The sequence below is a fragment of the Rhodamnia argentea genome, chromosome 3 (assembly GCF_020921035.1).
Source record: "Rhodamnia argentea isolate NSW1041297 chromosome 3, ASM2092103v1, whole genome shotgun sequence".
NCBI classification, from domain to species: Eukaryota; Viridiplantae; Streptophyta; class Magnoliopsida; order Myrtales; family Myrtaceae; genus Rhodamnia; species Rhodamnia argentea.
The window spans coordinates 15,081,205-15,105,020 of NC_063152.1; the positions used below are offsets into that span (position 1 = coordinate 15,081,205).

The 23,816-nt window shown below is 38.4% G+C and overlaps 1 protein-coding gene and 1 long non-coding RNA gene across 2 annotated transcripts in view; both read right to left on the reverse strand.

Annotated features, from left to right (window-relative positions):
• LOC115729247 (disease resistance protein RUN1-like) overlaps positions 1-23,816 on the reverse strand; it is a 1,053,956-nt gene that overhangs the window by 939,337 nt on the left and 90,803 nt on the right. The window lies entirely within an intron of this gene.
• LOC125314496 lies at positions 6,930-20,570 on the reverse strand. Its single transcript, XR_007197970.1, has 3 exons — positions 20,559-20,570; positions 8,510-8,518; positions 6,930-7,099 (listed from the first exon to the last, which is right to left on the reverse strand). It is a non-coding gene; the product is annotated as an uncharacterized LOC125314496 (long non-coding RNA).

Below are 23,816 nucleotides of genomic sequence, written 5' to 3' on the forward strand. Positions count from 1 at the left end.
AATCCAAGAAACTTCTTATACAAGCCTTTTGAAACCATGAGCGATGCGGAACACTTTTCAACAGGGCTATAGTCTCCAATCTGCATCCACTCTGGCACCTCGCCATGAACAGGGACGAGTGGCACCTTGCTATCAACAGTGAAGATCCACTCTGGCATCTTCCTTCCGGAGAGAAGAAAAGAGCTATGAGGACCCTCATGTCATAAAGATAAACGACCATTAGAAAGTAACCAAGTTTGTTATTTGTACCCAAATAAAAGAATTCAATTTGAGTTTAGTAAGTAATCCTAGCGAATTCCACTTCCTACTAGAGCTCTATAAATGAGTAGAGATCCGATGATCCTTGCTTGCATTCACATGTACAGATTATTCCCATAAAAGAACGCATAGACACCTCCATTACATGCATCTGCGTACAGAATCCCTTAGTATTTGTTTGTTTTTCTTAAGCCTCCGACCTTGCATTTTCTTTAGTTTTCCAGCTCCATTACACACCGGTTTCAAAATACATACTCCGCATCGATGTACGTGAGAGAGAGAGAGAGAGAGAGAGAATCTAACCTGTGTAAGTGAGGAAATACGAGACATGGTCAACCCTCTACCGACAAATTGATGAAATGAAGTTAAATGTCCAGTATTTCCCAGAGATTCGCAATTTTGCGCCCGGAACCCCTCTAAAAATGGTGGAAGCTCGGGACACTCTCGTAATTGATGGCAACCTGAAACTCTCAATGCGGACAAATGATAACGCTTATGGATTGACGTAGGAATGCTGGTAATATGGTTCATAGACAGATCCAGTACTTCTAAAAGGGGACAACAGGAAAGATTTTCAAGAAACTCTACTCCATGCAGAGAACACCACGCAAGGTTTAATATGCGTAAATTTGGAAGTCCGGTCTCCATGCGCGGACCAACTGAGTCGTCATACTTTGGGAACCTTTCTAACCCACTGGAATATTGAAGGTTCAATTCTTTAAGGTTTCGTAAGTTGTAAATGCTAGACGGAAGATGTGACAGGTATTCACAATCGCTTAAATCCAGTGTCTCCAAAGAGATAACATTTGCTATTGTTTCAGGAAGTTGGGTAATAGAGGTCCCTCTTAAATTTAGCTCTTTCAGACTTGCGAGTTTATTTGGAATACGAGGGAACCTTGAAATATTTTTGCAAGAAGCAAGACGGAGAGCTTGGAGATTTTTTGACTCGAGCACTTCTGGAAAAACTCTAAGTCCATAGCACCCCTCTAAATCCAAAACCCGTAAATTGGCATGATCTGCAATCGACTCATCTGCTTGTTCCAAGTTTTTGCAATGCTTGAGATCCAATTCCTCGAGATTTGGAGTACATGAGAGGTTGGGCATACGAACAAGTGACTTACATTTACTGAAATTAAGGTACTTCAATTGTTGGAAGCCCTGCAAAAACAACGAAACCAACTCTTGATAAATATTCTGAAAGGTAAAAAGGGAGTGTTTGTATGATGTTGTTGCCACTTTTAAGGAGTTTCATTCTTAGGCCTCAGCACTCTTCATGGGAAACGAAGTAGAGAGAACAGTTAGATCAGGCAACTTGGAATGTACTATTCAGGGTTATGAGTAAATTTCTTAACCTATTAATTAACTTTTCGTTTGGAGTTACTATAAACTGAATTTTGTAGAATTACACATTGTACAAAGAAATTACTGAACACTAGGAAACTTTACCATTAATATGTGTGGATATATATATATATATATATATATATATATATATATATATATATATATATATAATAGATGTGTGTGCACTGGCGCAGAGGGAGAGAGGGGGTGAAAGTTTACATGAGATCAGGCCACGTGGCACAATCATAAGAGACTTTTACCTAGAAATTTAGTTTTTATGATCACTTTAACAAATCAGAATTACTCTTATCATTTTACGTTTTAGAACCATTCGAAAGAATTGTATATTCGATAGATACACAATATCAAAAATATTCACCAATAAATTTTAATAGACAATCATAGAAAACATTAGGGTTAACCCCATTAACAATCCCAAACAGGTATGTACATTTATCTCAAACTCACTTTTTATCTCACAAAAATTTCAAATTAGTACACTACAGCTCAATTCTCCCCAAGCTAATTTTCATCTCACACAAAATTCTAAAGTAGTAGTAATCAAGACGCCAATTTATTAGCGGCAATCCCAAGAGTAAAGTAAAGTGCCACGTGGCATGCATGTGGATGTGGGACATGCTACAAAACTATGTCCGTGCCATGCATCGCGTAGCAGTCATTGAAGTGAAGTGAAGTAGTGTTATGTGGTGAGTACATGAGTGAACACTCAATAAATTCTGATATTATATATAAAGAGAGAGAGACAGAGAGATGAATGTCAAATATAAAAATTCCATCACGATTTGAGAAACATCCGGAACAAAATAAAAATTTCGTATTTTCAAGTCAAAATATTTGTTTGGCTTTCTGTTAAGAAATTAGTGGCATGCCCCACGCATTGCACCCATTATTGGCAAAGTTTCTAGCTATTGTTTTCTACGTCTCCTTAGAAATGCTGATCCCTACGAACCGATGTAAGCAATTAACAATGCCTTTGTTTTACAGAACGGTGCGTTTATGAGCTAATTATATTGACGCCGGACAAATCCCGCCAATTACGTACGCGCAATGGGGAAGACTCCACTACTTGATGGCTACGCGGCCTACCAGTCAACCAACTACTCCTTGGGTGCTTTAACTTTTATATTCATGTCAACCGGGAAGTCCGTCACATTTTTGTTCCCTTTTATTTGATCACTGTACACTTTTTCTATAACATGAAAATATTTAAATGGGTAAAATGACAACTCAAGTGCTAATGTTTATGTACGGTATTCACTTTGGTATCGATATCTTTTCTGGATTACTTAAATGCCAAATTTTTTTAAAAATGATTGTTTACATGTCAATTCCGGTGAGGTCGTCGGAATTTCTTGCTATTGGCACTAAAATAATCGTTTTTTGGATTATTTAAATATTAATTTTTTTGAAAAATAATTATTTAAGTGCCAACTCCGATGAGATTACCGAAATTTCTCACCGTTGGCACTAAAGTGATCATTTTTTCTCCGATTTGGTGCTTAAGTATATTGGCACTTGAGGTGTCCTTATGCCCATTTAAATGAAAAAACCGACTTAGCTAGAATTAGGTTACACAGATTATAATAGCAGATTAGATTTTGAATTTCTTCCCTTGGTGGATTTGATTTGATTTAAAATATAACTATGTGGTTAGTTAGAGATATTAGGCCTTTTTTCTTTTTTCTTTTTTTGTTCAAAGAGATATTAGGCTTAAAGAGTATTTGAACTTCTTCTATAATATTATATAAAGTACAGATGATCTCCTACTTTTAATGGATTTCAATCTTTTCTTTTCATTCCTTCAATTGATTATCCTTAATAATTTATTTTGCAGATATTATAGCTATGGTAAATACGTGAAATTGATAATTCTATTTTATCTCAGAATTCGAATATGATAATTCAAATTTGCTTATGATGTGATGACTTTCATTTAATAAATTCCCCTATTAATCTTGAAATATCTTTCTCTTTCGACATATATGAATAAAGTTTCTTTGTTACATGTATTTTAACAACAAATCTTTTCCATTAGTTACTTCTGATAAAGTTGTTTCGCTTAAATTTTTCAAACGCCAATTTTGCTGCACGTAATTTTTTTTTAACACCACCTAGTGAGGATCATTTTAAAATAACATAGAGAAGTGGTTTTTAAAACATAGGAATTACTTGCTTTTGTGTACTAGTTCGTATAATCCGCATATACATATACAAATGAAGTAGATAATAAAAAGCACTATGTAGGTAAATGCTCACCTTAAATTGTTTTACAACTCCTGTGACATTGCGTTCGCGCATATCAAGTCCCACTAATTTCTTTGGACCTACGGAAAATTCTATCTGGCGAGAATATCCAGGCCATTCAACCCATCTTAGCTCATTAGGAAGACATATAGGACCTTGAAAAGAAACCTTGCGCAAGATGAGCAAACTCAACTTTGTCATTTTTGTAAAAGCATCACAATTGATACACATCTTTCTCCACACATGTAGCTCCACCACTATGGCTTTTACAGTGCAATTTTCCTGTATGTACACAAATATTTAGGTTATGAATATTTAGTAACTAGAGTAAAAGAAAAGGAGCAAACTTTTGATTGTATTCACAACTCTTACCACGTCGCGTGAAAGAACATTGTAAACATCGTCATACAGCCATAGTCTACTGCGTCTCCCGGGATCATGACATTCTTGCTTCACAATATCCATACCCATCGATTGAATCAAGTCGTGCATTTGTAGTATTCCGGACTCGATTCTTATCATGGACCTCTCAAAAAGAACTTGTAATCCTAATGTTGCCTGAAAATCGCAATTGTCGAGAACTTTATTGATGTGCTCAATTTTCCACCCCTCAAGGAAGCAGGCGATGTGGAGAAAAATCTCTTTATAATCTTTATCTAGTCCATCATAACTTATTTTGAGCACATCATTGATGGTTTTGTTAGGAAACCTAGAAAGTCTTTCTAGTATATCTTCCCATTCTCGTTCTCTTCTATTGTGTAAGAAGGAACCAAGCACCTCAAGTGCTAAAGGAAGGCCTTTAGCATGATTTAGAAAACCATCCACTAGATCTATCTTGATTTGGTGTGTCGGAAAAGCATGCTTACTAAGCAGCTCACAAGCTTCACCGTCATCCAACGCTTGAACTTCATACACATACACATGATCCCAATCTAGCTTGGGAGTTAGGAAATGGCTATCTCTTGTAGTAATGAGGATCCTACTCCCATTACCAAACCAATTGGCTTTTCTCGCTAAAGCATGTAACTAGCTCAAGTGATCTACATCATCAAGGATGACACGAACTCTTTTGTGACCAAGTCTTTGCTCTATTAGAGTAATACCTCAGGTGACATTAGACGCTACTAATCGTTCTTTAGGCAATAATATATCATTTAGTAATTGTTCTTGCAAAGTAGCTAAACCATTGCGATCTTTTGAATTTTCTCGAACATCCGCTTTAAAACTCGAACCTTCAAATTGTTTGGAAATATCATTATAAATGGCTTTCCCTAAAGTTGTCTTTCCTATGCCTCCCCGCCCCCATAATCCCACCATGAGAACATCATCTATAGACTTGAGGTTCAACATCGATTTCAGTTTAACCACTCGAGAATCTATCCCAACCGGATGCGCAACAACATGTAAAGGTGTTCAGCCTAGGTGACTTGAGATCTCCTTCACAATTTCTTGTATAATCTTTGCCTCATCATCTCTAACAAAAAAAAAAAAAAAAAAAAGGAGTGGTAGCGTCGTTTTAGCAATTGGAAATAAGAAAACAATGAGCAATCACCAGCCAACATTAACAAAGCAATGCATCTCATTTTCAGATAATTACAGCCAAAACAAAATTTATTCCAACCGAGTCGAATTTGAAATCGTAGAGCTCCACACCAATCAAAACATGCATCTCTATCTACTTAAGTTATACATGTTCTTTTGCTTCAGACATGACGATTGACTTATTCTCTAAATTTAGTCAAGAGAGCCATTTAGCACTTTGAATGGTGGTTAAGATTTGGATTCCAAGTTTATTGAATTCCCCGAAGCACGGTGTCATTGCTCTACATGGGTGGCATACACTAATTATCCTGTATGAAACATTGGGAACATTTTTACTCCTTCCAAACAAATGGGGCAAGGGCAATAACACTACTTAACATTTTGTCCATTTGTCAATCAAGTTTTAACATTTTATTTTTATTGAAAAAGCCACATGTCTGTCTTATGGATAGCCACATGTGATTTTTTAGAACTGAAAATGCTACTTGTGACAAGTTTAGGACTTGGATGACCAGAATCCAAAATCTATAGATCTCGAATGACCAAAATGAAACGTGAAGACCTCAAATTGCCCAAGCATTAAATGTTTAGAACTTCTATTGTACATTGAGGAGGGCAACAAGGGTCCAAAAGAAAGAGCTATAGACCTTACTCGAATGAAACAGGGCTTAGCAAAAGCTGAAGGCAGAATTCTATTGCTCTATGCCCAAAATTAAGTTTTTTTTTTTCCTTTTCGTGCCAGTGAATTCAAAATAAGTATTGGAATCCTAAAAATTGTCGGTGAAAAAAGGATCGGTGACTTATAACTTTTTAGTAATTTACCAGTGATTTTGTGAATTCACCAACTTTTTTTATAATTTGAAGATTACGAATTTTGTACTAACTTATCAAATTTGATTTGCATAACTTATGACAGCGAATTTATTTTTTGTATGAAATTACTAATATAAATTAGAATGATTTACCAACCTTTGTCATATGAAATAATTACTTTTAGTCTTGGGTTACCAAATCTCGCTTGAACTACTTGTTAATGTTTACCTATATTTTTAGATTTTACCAATTATTTCTATTGGGTTAATAGCTCTCATTTAAGTTACTTACTAGCTCATTTCAGAATGTGCCAACCTTAATTAGGGTAAATTATCAACTTTTCTTCAATTAAGTTATCAACTAATTTTGGGTTATTAATTCTTATTTGAGTTACAAAGCAAAGTTTAGTTGTCCTTTAATCATAAACTTTTCTAATCTTTTGCCGAATTTCATTTGTATTTCCTAACTCTTACATGAAATTACTAACATTTACGATTTATTCATTCAGTTATTTTTACAAACAATATCCATACTTGTAAAGATTAGTTTCACATACAAAATATGGAAACCTCTCTACTTACCCATCATTCAAAGTCCACCCGACCATGTTCCCGGCGTTGAAAAGGGCATTCTTCCATCTCTTTATTTCCTCCGAATCCTTTCCATGCTTAGACTCATACTTAGCCAGCCCTTGTGCATAACTCGCTCTCCCCTTCTTTTGGGTCAACTTTATAAAACACCGGTCGAACGGTGATGACCTTTTGTGCATTGCACTCCATAATCTTGGCCACCTCTTCCAAGCACCACCATGAGGAAGTGTAATTCTCAGAGAAAACGATAATTGCGATGCACGATTCTTCGATGGCCTTCATAAGCACTGATATACTGTCTCCCTTCCTCAATTCTTTGTTGTTTTGGAAAGTGTGTATTACATTCTGGACTAACGCTCTATAGAGATGACTGACGAAGTTGTTACGCACCTCTCCTCTGAAACTCAAGAAGATATCATAAGTTTTTTTGGATTTCGATGAAGAAGCCACTGGATGATGGAGTTCAACAATCAAAATAGACTATGAGCTTAAGATTTGACGCGGTGTTTTCACGTAGCTCGTGCACCACTTGATCTTCTTGGTGATTCATTCTTATACCAGAGGAGAGAGAAAGATAGGTAACTTTTTTTAGTACTTTAGCAAATGGTGGTGGTTCAGGATGGACTAAGACATTTAAAGGTGTGAACACGTGGACCTTTTTCACTGAAGACCGCGTGCCACGGCGTTATTCGGACTGTGCGAGCGACACAAGCTTCTCCATGGCCAACAAAAGTAGTCACGGGCTGATAAAAAAACGACTTTTCTTGCTTCCTCGAAAGTTCATCCCCACCCTCTAAGAAGAATTTTTATTTTTTCTTGCTATATAATAATCTACCGTATGACCACCCAAGAGACATATAATTACACGCGATGAAGAGTAACAGCAAATTCGACCAAAAAAAAAAACAAACAAACAAGAAGTGTACCGACTTCGAGGGAATAGCTTTCATCTGTTTAATATTCATTTTTCTTTTTTGAAAATGAAGTATTTCATGTCATCGGGTTAGCCTTCCTTATGGGCTCACTAATAAGGAAAAAACTTTGCTGGCTTCCTCGAAAGCACAAGAAATTCCCAACCTTCGAGTAGTTGTCTTTCCTTTGTTTTACTTTTCTTCAAGTGATCAATAACAATTTAACATATGCACAAGTAACGACCCTATTTCATTTTTTTATACACACAATTATTAGCTAAAGACCCCTAAAACGTCCGCAAACCCTATGGACTATAAAGTCTAAGCCTTCACCTATAATCTTGCTCTCCCTTTCTATTACCATTCTAGAAGAACGAATAAGAGTAAATGGGGGCATGTGCAGACTGATATGGGGTGACCTTGCATGGCATTTACCAAATAAATGTTAGGAAATTGAGAGTACTATTGAATTCCTTTCGGACACGGTTTGGGTATTCTTAAGTTTTGTAGATACAAGTTTTACGTGATGAATGATTTGGTATGAAGTTAAATTCTTATGAAATGATTTTCGTTAATGTCTTCGTCCTTTATAGGACAACCGATCATCCCCTATAATTTCGATATAAATTTGGGGTATGTTACATATACAAACATATTCTCATGAAATAAAGATGAATACTCGTAATATTTTCACTAATTAAATGGGCGATTAGCTGCCGACAAGAAAGCTGAATGTTCATGCTTACCCGGCAAAGTTTTCAGATTTTAGATTAATTAAATGTGGACCACACGACTCTGTAGTTCGCTCACTATTTGATCTTCTTTTTGGTTTAATCATGTACTGGAGGTCACAGATGCATGACTTTTCTCTGCGGTAGGGTCAACAAACAATAATATTAGATCTATTAGTAATATTAGAACTTTGGGGAATGACGGTGCTTAAGGATGGACCAAGATACCTAATAGGTGTGAACACATGGACTTATTTTGCACTGAAGACGGCATACAGCGCGTTATTCAGATTGCCTTATTGACAAAAGCTTCTCTGTTTGATATTAAATTTATTTTCTTAAATTCTAGAAGAGTATGATGCTCAACATAAGATAAATTTTTTTACTAATATGCCGGCTTCGAGGGAATGACTTTCATCTGTTTAGTTTTCGTTCTCCTTTTTCTTGCACGGAAAATGGAGTTTAGTTTATTCATCATCGGGTTAGCTTTTGCCATAGGCTGACTAATAAGACAAATTTTTCTGGCTTCCTCGAAATGACGCTTCCGACCTCTGAGTAATTGTTTTCTGTTTGCTGATTTTTTTTACTTTCTTTTTTAATAATCGTAGCTACTCTAGAGGCCCACAAAACATTTGGTATGCCCCGTGAACCAATCAAATCTAAGTCTTTGACTTTGTAAACAATTTTTTTTTTTTTCATCGAAAGCAAACTGCATAGCTGATAATTGAAGGTTCTCGCAGAAAGAGCCCAAACAAGGGGCATCAACAACAAGAAACTCCCAAAGGGGTTTGGGAGGGGACGAGAACCAAAAGGCCGAAATACAGTTAGATCGGTGCATTTTGGCAATCCAGTCGGCCACCCAGTTGGCTTCTCTCTTGCAATGGGCCACCGTTATATTTGGATGGTGGGCTAGGATTATCTGGGCCTCGCAGATAAGAGAGGTTCAGCCTTCCAATACGCTTCAGTCTTTCCTTTGACCACACGAACTAAGGATAGAGAGTCAGATTCAACGTACACTCGAAGCTTCTTCTTCTCTCCCAACTCTCTCTTTGCTTCTAGTAGCTTCGAGCCAGCGACCAAGGCCCTAGCTTCGGCTATCAGAGCAAAGCAAGGATGGATTTTTCCTGTGAATCAGTCAAGAAGAACTTTCGGTAGCTTGTAAGTGTTGCCTCTGCTTCCTCAAGTAGGTTTTATGCTTTTGGCTTTAATCCCCGAAAGACTAAGTTGTTTCTTTTTCTCTATATGCCCCAAAGGATGATGGCAGTCAAGTCAAAAGTGGGTGGGTGGCTTGGTTCCTCCAATTTATCCTGGAGCCAAGCGTCAATAAGAGAAAAGCTTGGAGGACTCCTCTGACTTCTGTTATGCTTTTTTCCAGAACTGTTCTGTCCACGGACAGAACAAGAAAATATGCTCAGCAGTTTCTGCTTGTTGACTGCATACAGGACATAGGAGTTGGGAGATTACGTTCCGCCTGAAAAGGTTGCCTCTTGTGGGTAGGGCATTCTGACATATATCCCATAGAAAGATTCGTACTTTTGGGGGGATTTGGGCCTTCCAAATGTCATTCCAGAGTTTGCGGGATGGTTGGAAGGAGGTAAAAGCCACGTTCGTGTTCTGTTTCTGCTCGACTTCTCGGAGAGAATTGTGGGCACTCTTAGCAGAGAAGAGAAGTTCCCTATTTGATTTCGCGTCCATTTCAGCTTATCTTCGAAAGGAGGGGGCTTAGAGGGATAGAGAGAATTTCCTTAGTTATATCCTCGTCAAACATAAGTCTAATTGTGTGGGTATCCCACTCAGCTTTCTCTTTTTGAATTAATTCCGCCACTTTCACCGGTATTGAGAAAAATCCATAATTGATTTTGAAGTTGACAAAACAATTCATAATCTGTTTATTTGAATTAATACAATGAAATACTTATTTTGCAGATTATTCATAGGTGTGGGTTACATAGAATTAAATCGGCGGGGAAAGGTTCAAATGTTGTTACGAGAGACTTAGCATTTGTATCGAGTTCGGGACGTTGGAATGACGTTCAAGCTCTAAGAGAAGTATTTCACATGCAACGACTAGATTATAAAGAGATGTATTTAAGATGATTTAATTGATATATTATATCATCACAATGGCTAGTGATCAAGTTGGATTCGTACTTGGAGATTCTTAATCATGAAGATCAATCAAGGATGTGGATTAACGGAGATAAGGATGACTCACATAATGAAGTAATCTATCTATGGAAACTCGGGGTCACTATTGTATGAACGATTTGATTCAAAGGGGGATTCTTTCCTTTATCGACCTCAATGGCTACGAAATCATTTGTATACGGTCTCATCCAAGTGCGGAAGTTTTGGAGAGCGATCCTCCTGGAGATCTTGCAACGGACGGTTGGATATAGAGGAGTATAAAAGGATACTTCAAGGCTGAAGAACGCACTAGTAAGGGAAAAGAATTCAAAATTCCAAGACCAAGAGAGCTCACATCCTTCACATACCTTTGATCCTACACTGTAATACTTGAACGAGAACATACGAGTGGAAGAGAGTTAGATGAAAAGTCTATTCACCAAAATCTAACCTCGAGCTATTCACTAGTGGAATCCAGCCAATCCATTGTCGCCGCGAAGAAGTGGACGTAGGCTTCAATAAAGTTGAATAACTATAAATCTTCTATGTATATTTTCTTACTCTTACTCTCTTTGATTGCTTACTGTGATAGTTAAATTGTGCAAAGCGTTGCATCCGAGATTATCTCTAAACTTACTAACTATCATCATCTTAATGAAGCTCTGAGCATACTCATTTACATTCTGCATTAATTTTCTTAAAATATTTCAAATCATCTATTCACCCCCTTTAGGTGATAACGCTAGCCACAACAATTGGTATCGTAGTCTGGTACTCATATTTTTTGAAGTGTTATTACTTCTGAGCTAATGATCTTTATGGCTAGCAACTTTTCTCCCGGATGGATTGAAGGAGGTATCAATAACGGATCACCTTACTTCGAAGGACAATAATATAATGATTGGGTGAATAAATTCAAGGCATCGCAGATTTGGAACGTTGTTCAAAGAAGTATTGATCCATCTACGAGCGCTTGAGGCAACTTAAATGCGGGGGATAACGCCAACACTACTTCCACCGATGTTCTAATTGCCATTGAATTAGCAAAGAGAGATACTATATATACTAAAGATGTTTATTCCATCTATAATGTATTATCTCCCACTGAATACAAACGCATTGCAAGTTGTTCCTCTCCAAAATCGATATGGAACAAACTCTACGTAACCTATGAAGGAACAGACAGGGTCAAGGAGACCAAAGTTAACATCAAAGTTAACATACTCTTTGGCCAATCTGAAGCCTTCAAAATGAAGCCTAATGAAACGATGAATGAAATGTTTGATAGATTCATTGAAATAGTGAATGGCCTCACCTATTATGGGCAACATGTGCTGGGCGGATGCGAGTCAACAAACTCATTAGGGCACTCACAAAGAATGGGTCAACATCAAAACTTCCATTCGAGAGACTTAGAGGATCTCACCTCTGTCCATGAATGAACTCATTAGAACTCTTCAAACTTACGAAAATGAAAGAATCAACGAGGAAACTCACTCAAAAAGTAAGAAATATATTGTTTTGAAATGTAATGCTAATTATGATGTCTCAAATTCTGAAGATGAAGACGATGAGGAACTATAATTCATGGTCAAGAAGTTCATAAGAATGGCCAAGAAAGGCAAAAATTACAAAGTCAAAAGCAATTTCAAACACTATAATCAAAGAAGATCATCCGGTCGTACAGACGAAAGCAAAGATGTTATTTCTTATGAATGCAAAAAGAGAGGACATATCAAGCCTAACTATCCTCTCCTAAAGAAAAAAGGAAGGGATGAAAAATTCAAGAAAGCCTTGAAGGCAGAAACTTGGAGCGACACAAAATGCGAAAGTGATAAGGAATATTCCAACATCTATTTAATGGCCAACTCGGACTTTGAGAATGAATGCGAGGTAACTCATTCTAGAATCCCTCCTAAGATATCTCATATATAGATGAGTTGTGTTCAGACTATAAAACCACTCTTAAAAGGCTCTACGAATTGAAAGAGGAAGTAGCCTTTTTAAAATAAAATGATGTTTCTTAAAAGGATAAAATAAGTTTTCTTCAAAGCGAATCTTGAAAGCGAATTTTCTCAAATCAAAGAAAAATCTCATTTGACTTCTAAGGAAAATGAGAATTTGAAAAATGGGAACGAATTTTTGAAAAAGGAAAATGATTCCTTGAAAAAGGAAAACATTTCTTTGAAAAAAGAAAATTTCAGATATCAACAAAAAATTTTCATCTAGTTCAAAAAATTTACAACATATTTTTTCTATACAAGTTCCTTACTATAATAAATCAAGACTTTGTTTTAAAAAAGAAAGTGATTTGAAAAATAATTTTCCTAAAGTCAAAGAAAGGCTTAGAAAAGGCCCTCTAAACATGCTTGTAAAATTCTTTTTATAAGCATTTCGTAAGATCCGAGGGACGGAATTTCTCTAAATGCTCAAAATGTGGTGATATGAAATACTCCAAAAGTTGTTGTCCTAAGATCCGGAGACCCACTCGAGATATCTTGAGATTTACAAACTCCTCTAATTCACAAGGACTCAAACAGATTTTGGTATCAAAGAAAACTTGAATTCTTTTGATGCTCGTAGGTACCAATGAAAAGAAGAAATAAGTGATACTTTGAAAGTGGATGTTTTAGACGTATAACTACATACTCTAAAATATTTGTCAATCTCACTATATTTGATGGAGGAAGTGTTTCCCTTGGCAATAACAATAAAAAAAAACAATTATTAGGAAAGGAACCGTGAAGATTGGCAATCTCTTCATCAATGACGTCTTATTGGTTAAGGGTTTGAATTTCAATCTTGTAAGTATAAGCCAACTATGTGATATTGGATATAAAATATCTTTTGTGAAGGATAAATGCTCAGGTGTCACCGGAACAACAAATGCTTATTCATAGGACATAGACATGACAATATCTATCTTCTAGGCACATCATCCGAGGAAGTCAAATGTCTAGTATCCGTCAAAGATGACTCAGAACTACGGCATAAGAAGGTGGGACACATAAGCTTCAAATAAATCTCAATGGTTTCCTAAAAAAGGCTTGTACGATGACTTCCAGATGCTAAATTTGAGTAAGCAAACCTTTGTAACGCCTGCACTCTTGAAAAACAAGTAAGAAACTCTTACAAATCAATAAATCAAGTTTCCACTAATCGTGCTCTGCAGCTTCCACATATGGATATGTTCGGAGCTGCTCGAACCTAGAGCATTGCAAGTAAAAAGTATTGTCCGGTAATAGTAGACTATTATACTAGATTTACTTGGGTTTTCTTTCTTGTATATAAAAATGAAGCATTTCCATATTTTGAAAGTTTATCAAAGAAAGTTCAAAACGAAAAAGGTTATTCAATTTCCAACATCAAAACTAATCATGGGGGAGAATTTGAAAATCAAATCTTTGCAGATTTTTGTGATCAAAATGATTTTTAGCATAATTTTTCTTCCCCTTATACTCCTCAACAAAACGGAGTAAATAGAAGGAAAAATCAATCTTTATAAGAAATGACACGAATTCTTTTGATAGAAAGCAAAGCTTATTCTCATTTTGGACAGAAGTTATTTCTACTGCATGTTATATCATAAATCGTGTTTTCCCAAGACCATTGCTTGAGACCCCCTATGAGCTTTACCAAAGCAAGAAATCAAACATATCATACTTTCATGTATTTAGCTGTAAATGTTTTATCCTCAAGAACTCAAATGACCGTTCGAGAAAGTTTGATGAAAAACCGGATGAAGGTGTATTTCTTGATTATTCCACTTCAAGCAAGGCATACAGAGTCTTCAACAAGAGTTCAAGAGCAGTTGAAAAATCAATGAACCTGAAAGTTGAAGATGGAAATGACATTCGGAAGATAAATACTGAAATCACCATATTATTTGAGATGAATCCATCATCTAAGCAAACTTCGACATCCGAAGACACAACACCTAGTAAAGACTCACAACATGGAAGACACTCGGATGATTACATCTTCTGAAGATGAGAATCTAGATAAATCTCTAGAAGATGAACATCAGAAACTTAACAAGAATTGAAAATACAAATCTAGTCATCCTACATATCTTGTCATGGGGAAGATAGAAGAAGGGATTAGAACCAGATCCAAAACGAAGAATGCCATAAATGCATTCACACTAGTTTTAGAAGTTAAACCCAAAGGAATTGAGGAGGCTCTTGCAGACAAAAGCTGGATGGAAGCGATGCAACAGGAGCTACATCGGTTCAAACTCGGTGAAGTTTGGGAACTTGTACCCGGACCCAAGGATCATCCAATTATTGGAACCAAATGGGCATTCAAAAACAAGTTGGATGATAAGGGCAAAGTTCCAAGAAACAATGCAAGACTTGTAGCAAAAGGATACTCTCAAGAAGAGGGAATTGATTACAACAAAACATATGTTCCAATACCAAGATTGGAATCTATCGGATTACTACTTGGCTATGCTTGTTAGAATGACTTCAAACTATATCAAATGAAAAACAAGAGTGCATTCTTGAATGGCTACATTAAAGAAGAAGTATACGTGGAACAATCCCCAAACTTTGAAGATCCAAAAAGCTCAGATTATGTTTACAAACTCATGAAGGCTCTTTATGGACTCAAGCAAGCTTCGTGAGCTTGGTATGAGAGCTTAAGTAATTTTCTTGCTGAAAAAGATAAAGTAGATACAACTTCATTTATCAAGAAGGAAGGTAAAGATATCCCGCTCATCCAAATTTATGTTGATAACATTATATTTGATTCTTCTAACAAAAAAACTTTGCAAGAATTTATCTCATATCATACAGAGTGAATTCGAAATGAGCATAATGGGGGAACTCACTTTCTTCCTTGGACTACAAGTGAATCAAACTGAACAATGAACCTTCATATATCAAGAGAAGTATGCGAAAGAAATTGTGAAGAAATTTGGTCAGGAAAACTGTAAGAAAACTGAATCACCAATGTCTTCTTCATCCAAGCTAGATAAGGATGAACAAGGCAAATAGGTTGATCAGAAGTTATATAGAAGCATGATTGGTTCCCTATTATATCTTATTACTTCTAGGCCCGACGTCATTTTTAGTTTGTATATGTGCGCCATATTCTAATCAAATCCTAAAAAGTCACACCTCTCTAAGATAAATAAGATTATAAAATATATTGGAACCAATCCTAACATGGGATTATGGTATTCAAAGACCTCGGATGTAACGTCCTGCCGTCTTTTGAGAATGCACACTCGCCCAAGCCGTATAATTTAAACCCAGGATACTACATCTACAGCGAACACATAAAATAAATGTGCATGCGGAAGGAATACTCCAACCCCGATAATAAAAGATATGAACAAAAGGCAGTAACACACAACAACAAATATATACAAGACGGTGGTCACATGCGTACTAATAGAAGAACATGTACAATATGAGCTAACCCAAAAAACCGAACATCCAGATTCCTCCGAATCTACCCCAAAAGAAACTTATCAAGAGCAACTAGACTACTCGGAGGAACTAATAGTCACGTCTTCAGCCTCATCTCATGTCGGAACGTACTCGGAGAAAGTATCGAAGCTCGTCTCCAGAATCTCATCCTCCGACTCGTCCTTCTCCGAATCAGATATTACGATCGACTCGTGATCCTCCTCCGCCGTCGAGGTCTTCTCCGTTATGTTCCTAGAAGCAGCTGCCGACACTTGAACTACACCCTCAACATCTTCACGGGACGGGTGGCACCATCCCGGAACTACATCGCAGGGTACATCGGATGGCTGCAGAGGCCCGAACAAACTATTGTTCCCTATCTTACGGAACCACGCTTCATAACGATGTGGTTGCGGATCTTCTCCACCTACATCTACCCAAACTGTAGTACATTTTTATTACGACCCTCCGTTCGTTCGTCGATACGCGCGGGGCGAGTGAGAGTTAACGAGCCAATCCTTTTTAATATAACCCCGGTTGTCGGCGGGATTTTTAGGATCGCGGGTCTCTCCCAAGACCCATTACTCGAATCGCGAAGTGGGAGAAAAATTTATTGAGATCGACCTTAGTGTGGTCGTGTGGCATGTGCGTAGTATACATGCATTTGTAGTTGCCACCGACCAATTTATTGGAGGGTATGTGTCACGACCCGAGCCCCGCGAGCTCATCGACATCCCACCTGGCCACACTTATGTACAGTTCTCCAGGATCCAAAGGCCAACAAATTCATGCGGAAGCAAAAACAAATCCCCGTACAAAAAGAATTAACATCACGATGACTTGGGACGGTAAAAACAAACTTATATACATATCAACACATTCTATACAATTTTCCAAATCTACGGCTTCGGAGGCCACTGTACAAGCCTATAACCACTAAAACAAAAAGATTACGTGGTCGAAGCCTACTATACATCCCAAATAAAACAGCCAGCAAAAGTCAAGAGGCCAACTACCCTAGGCCTCGTTCTCGTTATCCGGTACTATATCATCTCTCGCCTCCAGCTCATCCTCGTCAAGCTCGGGTGGTCGTTCCACATCCGATGGCTCTACAACCTCCCATCTTCTCCCGGTACCATGACATTAGGGAATACCGAATCTCCCGGGCGAGAACACTCATGGCTGAGGCGGGTGGTCTCGAAAAACAACGAACCCACGACGGGGTGAGATAAAATCTCGATAAGCTAGCCCCTAATCCTAGATTAGGGCTCTAGTGCCTCCAGACACATTTTTCAGTGAACAATTTCCAATAATTCTTCTTTCTTCCCAAAAATTCCACAATTTAATTCCAGAAAATTCCGTTCTTTCTCCGAAAATTCTCACACCTTCTCCAATATTCTACGTTACTCCCATTTCGGCGTTCCACGCCTCGGCCTAACAATAAAATATTCTACGTGCTCCCGGGGCCCGTTTTTAGCACACCAGGCCATAATATAAATGTCCACCTTACTCCAAAAATTTCCACGTTACCCCGAAAATATTCCACGGCACTCCGAAAATATTCCACGTTACTCCGGAAGTATTTCACATTGCTCCGGAATATTCCACGTTACTCCGGAAATATTCCACGTTACACCGAATATTCCACGTTACTCCGAAATATTCCACGTTACTCCACCGCCATCAAATAAGTTCATAACATTGAGCCTCGGACCTTTATGGAACACGGCTCTATATATATACCAGGGTCTCGGACACATAGGAATACGACCCACGGATCTCGGTCTCGGACACATAGGAACACGACCGGATCAAGTCTCGGACAATTAGTCGAACACGACTCACTTTGGTCTCGGACGACTTAATTGAACACGACTTTCTTACTTTCTCGGTCTCGGACAATCGACGAATACGGCTCACTTTGGCCTCGCACGACTTGATTGAATACGACCCTCACATTTCCTCGGTCTCGCACAATCGGACGAATACGGCTCACTTTGGCCTCGGACGACTTGATTGAATACGACCCTTCTCATTTTCTCGGAATAGATCGGGACCACGTGATTCACTCACGTTAGAGAATTAATAATTCGGGATCACCCGATTAATCCACACTAAACCAAATATTAATTCATACTACCCGATCAATTAACACTACCATAGTATCCAATCCACGTCATGCGACCATATTACGCTAACGTAGCAATTTATAAATCACGTACCATTAAAATTATATCAACGTGGAAATTTATCACGGCCGAACAATAATAATTTTCTAACATATAAAATAATTCTACTATAGTACTAAACTATAGTACTAATGCCACATTTATTTAGTACCATGGCATAACAACTTTATATCACATAAAAGTAACCCTAGTTAATATATTAACTAACCATGGTTCAAAAATTAACTAGAGTCAAATACTAACCTAACCTTGGTTAAACAATAGCATAAAGTAACTCTAGTTAGGGCATAAAGTAACCATAGTTAAACTTTGACCACTATTATCTTCTTGACTTTACTATTCATGCAAGAACAAGCTTTCTCTCTCCTCCAAATATTCATTCTCGGCCAAGGCATAAAAATGGCCAAAAACAACCAATTTTTCACCCAAATCTACCAAATCTCAAGTCCATTAGCATCCTAGATACCTAATATAAGGTTAGGGACCAACTTACCACTATTTTAGCAAGTTTTCCGGCGAGAAACCAAGAAAAATTTTGACCCTAATCCGGCGGCTCCGGCAACTCCTCTTGACCGGCTTTAACCCATGGAAATCCGGCGACTCCGAGTAGCTCACGGCGGTAGTCGAGCTCCGGCGGTTCAAGGCGACACCGGCGGTTGTTTGAAGAATTTTCGATGAGGGAGAGAATGAGCAAGGGTGAGTTCGGCCAAGAGAGGGAGTGAGCTAGAGAGAGAAAGGGGTCTTGAAAAATGAAGAAGAAGAAAGCCAAAATAATTAATATAGGTTAAAATAATTATTGGGTGGGATATTTTGGTGTCTTGAAAGTCAAGAGGGACAAATTGGTGATTTTCTCCACCAAAAAAAAAAGTCAAAATTCGGCCAAGGGGTAAAATGACCAAAATACCCTTCGTTCCAAGTTAAAAAATGGGGTATTTTTCGAGGGTAAATGGGTCCTTTCCCATATCCAGTCCAAATCTATTTTTCCCGAACCTCTTTGGGGCGAACCGCGAAGGAATTGCACCCAGGATGAGGAAACGTCCAAAATTTTTATTTTTTTGAAACCCCCGAAGGTCCGACCTGCCGGATTACGGGATGTCACAATTCTTCCCTCCTTACAAAAATTTCGTCCTCGAAATTTGCAATTCTCCAATCATCTCGTTTTAGGGGGTACCGATGCCTCATCGCTACCATGCTTTCCAAAGTAGTCATTGTCGTCATTCGACACTTCGATAACGTCCTCAACAGCAATGGTTTTCATCCTTTGAACTCGTTTTCTTTGGTCCTCCACTATGTTCACCTTCCTCTTCCCTTTTGACATTCGCAAAATCTGTTGGTAGCATGCCTTTGAGTATTCAAATCACCTCTTCAATTGTCTATTGGTCCAAGAATAACATGCATACCTCACTACAATCCAGCTTTTCTAATTCGGATGAAGGTCTTTCCAAAGCATTGCATAAGACTCATGGCCTTTATCAACTTGCCCTCTATTATTCAAATCGAGTCGTAACCTTCTCGACTCCTTAAGCAAGTTCAAGATTACTTTCATAGTAATCTGCTCTTAATTCCATTTGAAAACCTTCAACGATCATAGTAATCTTTCGATTTTCAAGGTCATGCCTCTTCTTAGCCGGCATGTCTCATCCTTGACCACATGTAAGATCGATCCAACATTCGGTCCATTTCATTGGACACCGTAATTCTCCCCTCAAATTTCGATGAGGTCATATCTTTAGATTCCTCTCCACTATTGAACTCGTACACTCGTGTATTGAGCTTCAAGGTTTCTATCCTCAACTTCGAGGTTTCTTTTCCAAGTACTCAGAAGTCTGGATTTCCTCCTTATTCTATTCGTTTCCACGACCCTTAGAAGTCCGAGTCCATTCATCGCCACATCTCAATTCCTTTCGACCTTCGGGCTTGATGCTTCAAGTAGCCATCAAACTAGCCAATTGGAAAACTTCCAATTTAGAAGTTTAATCTCTTATTTCTCGAGGGAAGATCTGTCCCTCTATCACCAATTACACATTGCTCAATTCTCAATTATAAGCATCCGCTAATTAATCCATCCCTCCTTAGCGATATGGGCATCGCAGTAATAATACTTGGGTAATCTCTTTGTTCTACGTGACTTTCCTTCAATTCCCTTTTACGCATCAGTGCTCTCAACCTCCTATAGTTCACATAACGTTGAGGTTTTTCTTTATACAAGCAACGCTCTCATATCCATAAGTAATTTCATACATTAGTGTTGCCTCTCGTTCAATTCCTCTCGGAAACTACTACCTTATTTTCTTGTGGTAGATATAGATTCAAAATCTTTTTCCAACCAAACCATGTTTCCCAAACTTTGTCCGGGAGGACATTAGCAAACCAACTCCAGTCATACATCGAGCATTCCAACTCGTAAGGTCTTATTGTCACAGCTTATTCGCACAACCATCTTCAGATTGCCTTGTTACGCCTCAATTTCTCCCTTCCACATCACATCATTATGATTCTCTTGATCCCTTTGATTCAAACAATAATGCCATTAACAGCTTAGTCATCAACTTGACTCAAGTCCTCAAAGACTCTTTTCACGTTCATTCACACGTTACATCTCGTCCTTAGCCCATTTCATCAATGGGACAGCTCCCATGGGGAATCCTTCCACAATCTGTCTATAACAATCCATCAATCTCGGGAAACTTTAAGTTTCGGCAACTCAAATCGACCCTAGTCGATTCATCACTCATTCCAATCCTCAAAGGCTCCACAGGGATTTCATTTCCCACAAATTTCATAACCGAGGAATCTTGCCACATCAGGTCTACAATTTGTTCTCTTCTCATTTAGCATACAACGAGCATCTCCTTAGAGTCCATAAGATACTCTTAAAAGCTGTCCATGTTTCTTATGACTCCTTAAATGAGTCCCTTCATCGTCTCTCAAGACGGTAACAACCAATCCAATTATTCCTTGGATACTCAAGTTGACTATCATCGGTTTCTTATCACTAGACGTAGAACATTCAAAGCTGCTCTTCATACATCTTACTTAAGAGCTCAAACCTTGGCCCTCTGTTGTCAAGGGTCTCCACTTGGACCATACAACATTTTGTTCATTTTCGTCATTCTTTCCTTAGGAAGCATTATTGCCTTGCCCTCTTGGTTTCACAACCAACTAATGCAACCCTATCTTGATTTCATTCATTCAACTGGACATCGACATGTCCTAAGATTCAATGCCATCTACAAGACAGGTTTCTTGAACTTCACTTTTAGGAATCATCCAAGTTTTGTGTCCTCTTTCTCGGTTCTGACACTCAATCTTAATATTAAGACAGTTAGTATTTTCTCTTCCTTCCACACTAGGGCTCTTTCCCCATGAAGGAAACTATACACTTCAGTGGCATTCTCTTACTTCGAATCCCCCTCGTCTTTCCCATTCCACAGGACGTCAATCTTGGAGTCTATGTCAACTACAGAGTTTGTACTTCAGGATTTAGATGCCACCATACTCGATATTCTTCTTCCGGAGACTCAATCACCTCGGGTGACAAGGTTTCAAGGAATCGAGGTTCCTCCTTAATCACCATAAATCCACACTAGAACATGCAACTTGACTTCCTCAAGTCACTTGTAATTACACTCTAGACGCTCTTTTCGCTTCCTCAACCAATCAATAAAATTACAAATAACTAGGACTATCAAGTCCATTCACTTTCCTTTCCCTCCACGACCATCTCATGGTCCAATCACCCCCTTTAAGAACGACACCCTACTCTTTAGGGTAATAACACACAATGTCACTTCCCGGTGATCCCGATTCATCCTTAATTAATCCTATTTTATTCAACAAGATCAAACAATTGACATAACTTCTTCCTTAATTTTCCTCACGACGGAAGAAACAAAACATCAATCTCTCATTACGAGTCTTACGCCAAGGCAATAGCCGTTTCTCGCAGGCACGCTCCATGTTCCATAATGAACATTTATTTGCTCGAAATCCATGAGCAAGGGTTCTCTTATTCATATGTCTTCCAATCATCCGCTCCTTCATTAAAATCTATTACAATTCCTCGGACTCGGGAATAACAACTAGCCATAAGGCTCCCGAATTCAAATCTACTCGGGGACTTCGGGTTTTATTCAAAGGATCCTTGACCACATTTAACATATGCTTAAACGACTTTGAGAACTCTGTCTCACATTGGTCGTTGTCCTCGGATCCTTGCAAGATTATTAGGATCCCCACAACCTTTGCTCTCAAGCAATCCCAGGAAGGTACTTCCATTAAACAACTCAAGAAAGGCGATCTAGATAGGTACGATGCCCGCAAGGAAAACTCTTCATTTGGTGACATTTCACCAATCATCAATAGCCTCTTAAGGCTAATCACCGCCAAGGTCACTTTCTTTCTTTAGTGCACCCAAAACTTCTAAGGTTTTCTCACAAAACCCTCAATCTAGAGGGAGGCAATTTCAATTCACTCTCTCTCCATCAAACTTAATCAATCTCACTCTTATGCATCCTTCCACAGCTTTCTTTCAAACAATTTTCTTTTCCATTCTCTATCGTCTTTCCCACGAGCTCACTTTGCTAACAACACAATCAACGGTAGCAGTCTTATCTGCTTTGGGCAACAACGGCAGCTCCTTCTTGAGTCGCCTACCCATCGAATTTCAAATTCCTCTCAAGGTTCTCTTGACCCCTTCAACTCTAGGGTCTCGCACAACTTACAAGCTCGAGCCACACGCTCTTCCAGCGCTCATACTCTCGTGGTTCATCTTTGCTCACTTATCATGATTCCTTTCGGTTCTTGAATCTTCTCATATTTTTCATACTCGAGCAAAATGCTCATCTAGTGACCATACTGCGGTCGTTTGACCTCATTAGGTTCTTATGGCACTTGAACCACTACAATTCCCTCTAGGAATTAAAGACTTAAGTCATCTACTCGAGTCTAGCAATTCCAGGATGCTCCTCTCATTATCTGTCACCAGCAATCAACCACCCAGTGGTTCTTAGGTAACTCTCAGCTACTGGCCAATTATCCAAGGGTTCCAAGTCACCCTTAACCGGTGACTATCTATCAAGTCAGCCTCAACGAGGCAATTTCTCAATTAACCACAAATTACTAGGCATGCCTCAACTAGGCCAACATCAAGCAATCATTCAAGACATTACTTCAATGAGTCAATCGCTCATACTTTAACTATAAAGGCACATGTTCCTCTAATACGAACACAATAGATCGTCACACTTTCAAAAGATACCAGTTCAACGGGGTATGAACCTCACACGCCGTCTAATCTCTCGGTTAGACCTTTACCATAACAATCACATGATGCCAACTACATAACGGCATCCACTGCCCAGCACGAAGCCTTTAATCATGCCAATCCCAAGCGCCATCACAAATGCCAAGCAAATTTTGAAATTTCACCTTGAGGATCAACTTAGTGCAATACGTCTCTTAATCAAGATCAAACTTAACCTGATACCTAGACTTTCCCTTTCAATTTATGGCATGGGTCATTCCTCGCTCCTTGATATCTTAGAAGCCTGTCGGGAGCCGCTCCTTGTCCGGACCTCTCTGTCCCGGCGATCACTCCCCGCCCTCATCGGACACGGTCGTTGCAGGT